The sequence below is a fragment of the Ailuropoda melanoleuca genome, chromosome 8 (assembly GCF_002007445.2).
Source record: "Ailuropoda melanoleuca isolate Jingjing chromosome 8, ASM200744v2, whole genome shotgun sequence".
Lineage (NCBI taxonomy): Eukaryota > Metazoa > Chordata > Mammalia > Carnivora > Ursidae > Ailuropoda > Ailuropoda melanoleuca.
In genome coordinates this window covers 102,852,006-102,860,044 of record NC_048225.1, presented here as the reverse complement: position 1 = coordinate 102,860,044, position 8,039 = coordinate 102,852,006, and the positions used below count along the sequence as shown (strand labels likewise).

At 51.3% G+C, this 8,039-nt stretch overlaps 1 long non-coding RNA gene across 1 annotated transcript; it reads right to left on the bottom strand.

Moving 5' to 3' along the window:
* Positions 1-812: 812 nt before the first annotated feature.
* LOC117803457 lies at positions 813-3,303 on the bottom strand. The gene is made up of 2 exons (XR_004627345.1): positions 2,507-3,303; positions 813-1,214 (listed from the first exon to the last, which is right to left on the bottom strand). It is a non-coding gene; the product is annotated as an uncharacterized LOC117803457 (long non-coding RNA).
* Positions 3,304-8,039: the final 4,736 nt, after the last annotated feature.

The following is an 8,039-nucleotide window of genomic DNA, read 5'->3' as shown; positions in this document are numbered from 1 at the left end:
AATGAGATTCAAAGACACTCACAAGGGTGGAACAGGACATACACGCACTTGTTAAAATTAGAGTGTTATGGGAATGTGAGGGATTGGAGTGGATCAATGCTGGCCTTGGAGTCCAGGGTCTGTATCTGGAGTCTAGCACAGGGCCAGCTGCACGTGACAGCTTGAAAGATCTGTTCTCTAGGTCGACTTTCAGCTTTCTGTCTGCCCTTTGATGCCCTGAGATGGGTCCTTGGGAGAAGCACAGGGTGGGGGAGAAGGCAAAGATGAGGAAACGGGGTTTTTGTCCTCAGGGTGTTGCCAGTCCAAAGGAGGTGATGGGATAATTACATATGAGAGTACAGGAAAGACTGAGGCAGGGACTAGATGCAAACGAGTGGAAACGACACAGAGCAATACATGGCACAGAAGTTCATACCCAGGTGGTGGTTAGACAAATGGAAGTGGTCAGAGATGGGTGAGGTTAGCTTGAACGAGGGTTGGGAAAGAGACATGTTTTGAGAAATACCTTCACTCTCTTCTGCCAGAGAGAAGAAACCCAAATCAGCCTTGGCCAACACAAACAGTAGGAGGTCAGGTGGGTGGATGGAAGGGCAGGGGCATNTTAGACCAGACGACCTGGTCCCCCGGCCCTCTTGCTGTCAGATTCAGATCCAGGTACCGTATTAGATCCAGATCCTATTCAGAGGTGATCTCTACAGCCCTACATTTGATTGGAAATATGATACAAAAACAAAAAAGAAATCCACGGAAGACATACATACACAAAACACCATCCACGTGAGGGAGGGAGGGAGGGAGCAGCAACTCCTTCCTTTGAGAGGTCAAAAAGCTTTTTATAAAACTACTTTAGGACAAATGGCAAGGATCTCCCAGAGGAGAGACAACCCGACTTGAACTTAAACGATGTGTCAGATTGAGAACCCAGACTTCTCTTTTTTGACTTTCTGCAACGTGAACTGTGGCCTGGCGTAAAGGTTCCTGGAATCCAGCAGACCAGAGCGCTCAGGGAGGGCAGGAAGAATGAGAAGAAGCCATGGGTCCAGTTGTGCCTTCATTTTTCTTGTTGTTTCTGTTTATTCAGCCCTTCCCGGATTGGAGCTCGGCCCGACCGCTCACTAGCTGTGCACCTGTAGCCCGCCTGCTTCACCTTCCAGAGCCTCGGTCTCCTCTTCTCTAGTCCAACGGCAATAATATCAATGCCTCGGGTTCTGCAGCTTGAACGAGATCATGTACACGGGGAGGGCTCACCAGTGCTATTTATTATTTTGTTATTCTGTTGGCCCGCCACAAACATACAGACAGAAAAGGATTACAAAGGTAACACTCCTTCGTTGTTTACAGTATTGTTACTGGCCCACTATGTGCCAGTCCCCGCACAGGAGATAAAATGTAGCATCCGAACAGCCTGGCCCCCCAGAAGCCAACAGCCTGACAGGGAGACATAGATAAATAATCATCCAGAGGAGTGGATCGTTTCAACTGAAACTCAGAAAACTGACCCACAAATAGCGCCTGCCTTCCTGGGAAGAGTGGCCAGCGAGAAACCCAAGACAGCATGTGGCTTTGCACCCGCTGGCTGGGGCTGGTGGGGGGAGCGGGCTCGGTAAGGATGGGGTGTGCTGTTATTCCAGGTCTGAGGGAAGGACAGGGAGGCTCTACCTGGCCACTCTTGGCTCTCGCCTCCAGAAGCAATGCCATCCACTTCATGGCGGGTGGACAGCGGAGGGTGACCCAGGGCCACCTGGGCTCGTCCTGTAGGGATTCCGAGTCCCTTGCCCTGAGGTTCCTGAGGTGACCCACACCTTAGGCCTTGACCCCTTCCTTAGGGGAAAAGGGAATTGTGGGAGGGGGGAGCTTCTGGAATTTTCACTTGGGAAATGATCCCCTTTGGTCTGACCCCACCGAAGGCCCTGCCCTGCTATGTGGAGGAAGCCTCCTTGGGCCCGCGCTGTTTACAGGCTCTCAGGAAGGCAGGTGTTGGGAGGCAGCTGCTGTTTCTGGTCGGTTCTCCCCAGATACAGGAGGGCCCGCCTCCCCCCCACGGGCTGCCATTGGCTAGCGGGAGGCCCACACAGACTCCTCCCTGGCCTCGGCCACCCCGCAAACAAAGGGCGCACAGGAAACACCTGGAGGAGAGAGCAGCTGGCAGGGGGACCTCCCCCCTGAAGGAAGAAAGAGTTCGCAGGAGGAGTTGGGCCAGGGAGGAGCTGGGGGTGGGGGTGAGGGTGCCGGGTGTTTAGTTGCACGTCTCCTGGCCCCCACCAGCTGCTGAGAACAGGCCGCTGAGTTGCTCAAATGCACCAACACGGCCACCCCACCCCCCCCTTCCCCTCCAGGGATCATCCCCTCCGGCACCAGCTTTTCTAGAACCAGGACAAGAACACCCATAAAGAAAAGATGGCTCGGAGGGTTTTGCCTCTGCCCCGGGAATCCTTAAGCAAGGTAGCAGCCCATGTCATGTGAAAGTCTATTCCAAAGAAAAGCCTTCCTTTATTTCCAGACTTACCTAGATCTGCATCGGTCTCTGCCTACTCATTGCTCGTGACTTCAAGTGGCTGTGGTTCTGGGTGGAACAGACTGGACTGAGGAGAGTCAGTGAAGGCCTACCATCAGCGTCTGCCCAAGATCACGTGCACCAGCGTGTAGACCATATGCTGGGAACAGTGTACATACACAGGGCCGCCAGCCCACCGGGCTCCCTCACGCCGTTTGAGGAAACTCCCAGAGCGGGCACCTTTCTTTCTGGGTCTGGAGTGGGAAGAGGGGAAGGGGGCCTTGAGGACAAGGCATGACACAGTTTACTTAACCATAGCTTTCCTCACACTGTGGCACCCCCAAGCCGTGGGCCGCACACAGAGGTGTAGGGAGAAATAGAGGACAACGGTCCTCCCTAGGGGGGCGCATGTGGTAACAGCAAGAGAGGGAAGTGAGCTTGCAAAGCCTCCAGACACCAACCCAAAGCGATACATGGAGATGTGCTGACTGTATTTGTTATACAAATGTAAACAGTAATAAACGATGTGCATACATCATTAAGAGGCCCTGGAATAAGGAATCTATTATGAAAGCGTAAGCAGTTTTAAACCACAGCTATCAGTGTTGAAAAGCCTGGAGGTGAGAATGTTTTTCAAGAGCACAAGCAGAATTATTCAGGGAAGGCATCCTGGAGAGGTGACCGGTGAACAGAAGAAAAGCGTGGACTCTGGAGACAGACGCATCCAGATTTTAATTGTTTCCACCACCGTCCCCCTCTACTTCTTGGTGCTGTGCCTCCTTCATCTGTGACCCTGGGGTGACAATATCTCCCAGGGTGCTTGTGGAGATGGCGGGAGAGAGGCTTTGTGTAAGGCACCCGGCAGAGCGCCTGGGAGCCGTGGGTGGTCAGCTCCCAGTAGCCGCTCCTGTCCTAGAAGAAAACATGTCTGAGCACTTCGACAAGTGCTTTGCGGCCACGGTAATTGGCAGGGTAGAGAGACTTGCAGAGGGGGGCATGGCTGCAAGGAAAGGTGAGCAGGAGAGAATGGAGAAGGTCGGGGGTCCTGGCCTGGTGAGGCCATTTCCCAGGGTGTCTGGGGTTGGAAAGATTCAGAGAGCCTTGTATCCCCATCTTGGACATTCAGAGCGGTGAAAGAAGGCAGCAGAAAGGGAACGGCAGGAGGAAAATGAAGTTTGCGGCGGCCCGCGCTGCTGGCCAGGCCCCATAGGGAGGCAGGTAGAAGGCTGTTGTGTTATTTCAAGTGTGACACAGCAGACCAGGGGTCTGTGCCGGCCTACACGGCCCAGAAGAAGCAGAGATTCTCCTGTTCTGTCTGGAAATGGAAATGGGATGGTGAGAGGTGATTTAGCATGAGTGACTCATTTTACAGATGAGAAAACGGAGGCTCAGAAGGAGGAAAAGACTAGTCTGAGATGTCAAAGACTAATCTAGTACTGGTTTTTGTCAGACCTGAAGCTAGAGCCCCTAGTTCCCAACTCTTAAGCTTAAGCTTAAGGTATTTCTACCACCCAGCGGCTGGCCTCCAAAGTAGACGTTGGGAAGGATTTCTGTGGACAGGAGCGGTATTCAGTATCTCTGTGTGTTCTCCCTCTCCTGCTATCCTGGTCAGAATGCCTTCCCCACACGTCCTAGCCCAGCCTTCTTTCCTGGTGATTACCTTCTGGGCAAACCCACTTTAGGGAGTTAATTGATAACTGAGGTTCCCCTACATTATGATTTAAAGTGTGTCCACCCCTCTCTAAGTAACATTTACATTTCAACTGCAGGTGTTCAGAGACCTAAGAGCCTGCAAGATTCAAAGGATTGTTTTCTTAAGAAGGTGAAATCACAGGTTAGCTATTCTGAGAGGGGACCCCTGGATGGCAGACCTTGAGGGGATTTGATTTTTTTTCTTCCCCCCTCATCTAAATTCCTTTCATCTATTAGCCTCTACTCTTGGCAACTTTAACATTCATCTGTTCAACCAGTATTCATTAACACCTACTAAGCACCAGGCAGTCTCAGGTAAGGCCCCTGGCCTGCATTCTAGCAGGAAATTCAGGGTTATAAGGACTAGGACAGAGGGGAAAACTGGGTAACATGGGAAGGGACAATGTCATTGAAAAGCTGGAAGAGATGATCTGAAGCTTGAGAGACAAGAGTTAATTAAACAAAAGTAGGTAGGTAGGAGGGGGCAGAACATTCTTTGAGCCAAGGCTCAGAGGCTACAGTCCCAGGCATGAGTTAATGGGCACCAGTGGAGGGTGGGTTGAGCTGCTTATAATCTAAACCTTGGAGGGGAAGCAGGGCCCCATGTGTGTCCTCGGTCCTATCAGGAACATGCTAGAATGTTCCTTCAAGAGATCATGGCCATGGTGACAGTATGTCATCGAAGTCCTCAGTGCATAGCCTCATCCTAACATGCAGGATGGGGTCAGAAAGCCCTACGTGCCTACTCCCAGGTGATCCAAGGCGCATCACAAGTCACAAATGGAAAGCCTACGCAAATACGTACTTAAAAGCAGTTTACCGCTTGAAAAAAAAAATTAGTTGTCATCGTTAGCACTTAGGGAGATGTGAAATAAAAGTCTGTATTTCAGGTTTCTCTTGAAAAATCACAATAACTGGTATCACTGGTCTCCCAGGAGGACAGCAGACTACAGCTAAGGAGCAAGGTCCTTTTCAGACAAAGCCTGAGCTCACTCTCTGTGCTCACCGCAGCCTCTGTCCAGCCATCTTCCTTCACTGCCAGCCTGGCCCTACCTGCTCTCCTCTAGCGCCCACCGGACTTGAAACGGCCCCTCCCTGCTCATGCTGGTAAAGAAAGTAGCCCTTGCTCCAACCTGCCCAGCTACAACCTCGTCTTATCTGATGTGTCCTGGGCAGCCCGACAGGTTTGCTGGACAAGGGCTGAATAAAGGCCTGCCCTTGTTTATGGGAACAGGGTGGAGAGTGGTAGAGCCACTTCAGCTGGGAGCAAAATGATTTGGGAGCTGTGGGTGCCCAGAGAAGCAGGGCCCTCTCAAAGCAGGGAAGAGGACTGGCAACACATCTCAGTATGCTTGTTTGTGTAAGATCATTATCCAGGGCCCTGAGAGCCTCTCAGACTGAGCTCAAATGTTTTTCATGCCAGCTCTACAAAGAAGTGGTACAGAGGGAAAACCAGAACTCTCCAGAACTCGCCAGGCTTGCCCTTCTCAGCTTCCCCATTTCTCTCTCTTCCTGGAAGGACCACGTGGGTGTGATTCCACCAGTGGGCAGGATGGAGATAAGAGAAGTTGTTATTGGAAAATCCGTTTCCCCACCCACTCTGTGTGTGAATGAGCACATAGCCCAGTTTGGTATTAATCCACAAGCCGCTCACAGAGCCAAGAGGTCAGAGCTCCCCTCCAGCCAATGAGGTCAAATGTCTGGCAAGGACAGGGTACATTTCAGCAAGAATGGCAAAGATCAGACAGGAGTACATTCATTCATTCTGTAGGGACTTACAGAGTACTTCCTCCGGGCTACATGACATCAGGAAGGGCTCCCTGGACTGTGAAGACTTTTTGTTTGTTTGTTTTGTTTTTATTTTAAGTAGGCTCCATGCCCAGTGGGAGACTTGAACCCCAACTCTGAGATCAAGAGTCACATGCTCTACTGACTGAGGCAGCCAGGTGCCCGTGGGCTGTGAAGACTTTGAAGCAAAGGATTGAAAATCATCTTTCAATGGGGGAGGCCACAGGCTGCTTGGATGTTGTTAACTGCCACCATCCTGGGAGGCTCTAGAAATATTCCTTCAACAATGACTTCCTCTCAGTTATCAGAATGTCAAGAGTGTCCTTATTCATCTCAGGACCAATTCAGATGAACTATTACTTAAAACTACAATTCTCATTTGTAGCATACTTAAACATGCCAAGGGCTATTCTAAGTAGTTTCGATCTCCTTTGATCGTCCTCCACATTTTGAGGTGGGTTCTGTCCTTAGTCCCATTTTACAAATGGGGAAATGGAGGCCTGGTTGAAGTAATTTGCTCCAGGTGGCAGAGCCAGGAGGGAGGTGGTAGAGACGAGATCAGACCCCCAGAGGGCCTAAGCCCAGAGCCTGAGCTGCTAACCTCGGCAGCACGGCCTCACTGCGTGCGGAAATTGAAACTTTATCATAGGCCGGAGTCAGATTCAAGCAAGGGGAAGACTGTCTCCCCACTTCCTAACCCAAATGACCTTCCAGTTCATCTAATTGAAAATACTGATAATAATTGTGCTAATCTGTCCTCCGTGCTTGCCAGCATAATGGAGATGATTTAGAATCAAAAGCCAAAGAAAGGAACAGAGGTCATTTAATCCAACTCCCTAATTTCTGAGACAGGAAAATGGAGGGGCTTGTCCAAACTCACACAGCTAGTTCGGAAGAACCCGGACGTTTACAACCCGTATATTCTCCCTCCCAGCCCAGAACTCCTTCCGCTGCCTCATGCTTTGCTGGTCCTCGGTGCCAATACGGGCCTGGAAGCCAGGAGTCCTCACTGCCTTGGCCCCCGTAAGGCTGTTAGAGAGCGGATGTCAGACTCATAGGGGAGGGTTTCTTCGCCCTGGGCTGGCTTGCTGAAGCATCAAGGCCTCCCCCACCCAAACGTCCTTATCAGAAGCTGGGATGGGCTCTTAATCCGCAGCTCCCAGGCCTTGTCTATACTCTCTGGACAGTGTGTTATCATCCAGAAACACCTGACCGAGCCCAGGTCTCCCAGGCTGGCTGGCACGGTGTCCCAAGAGGGGAAGCTGGGAGCAGAGTGGACCTACCAACGCCCAGTCCTTGAACACACAGAAGCTACCAGCTGCAACTCCTCAAACCGTTCTGGTCCACAGCCCCTGGACCCCCAGCTGCCCCACAGGTACTCGCCGCCACTGCTGAAATGGGTCAGATCTAAAGTAAATGACACCCTGCTTGATCACAGAACACTCCCATGTAAATGGAGGGACTGTCAGGCTACCCAGGGGCTGAGAACAACCCCCACATCCACCTGCCATTCGGCAGTCACCCTGGCTGGGAGACAGATGATGCTTGGCCTCCAGATCACCCTTCCTTCCAGGTTTCTGCTGGACAGTAGGAACACAGTGAACTCTCCCTCATGAGTGGAGCCTGTTAGGAAATAAGAAGATAGGTGCTGACAGGAATAGCGCACCCGAAAGGACAAAAATGCAACCCTAACCCTAACCTTATATCCCCAAAGTCGGGTCCTTACAAATGAGTGCCTAAGACATTTGTGTTAGAAGCTACAGATGAGGGGCGCCTGGGTGACTCAGTCGTTAAGCGTCTGCCTTCAGCTCAGGGCGTGATCCCGGCATTCTGGGATTGAGCCCCACATCAGGCTCCTCCGCTGGGAGCCTGGTTCTTCCTCTCCCACTCCCCCTGCTTGTGTTCCCTCTCTCGCTAGCTGTCTCTCTCTCTCTCTGTCAAATAAATAAATCTTTAAAAAAAAAAAAAAAGAAGCTACAGATGAAAATGGGACCATGCCTTCAAATAACCTCTTAACACAAGTGGGTCCCTGTAACCAATTCTATTTGTGAGATAGATGAGCTTG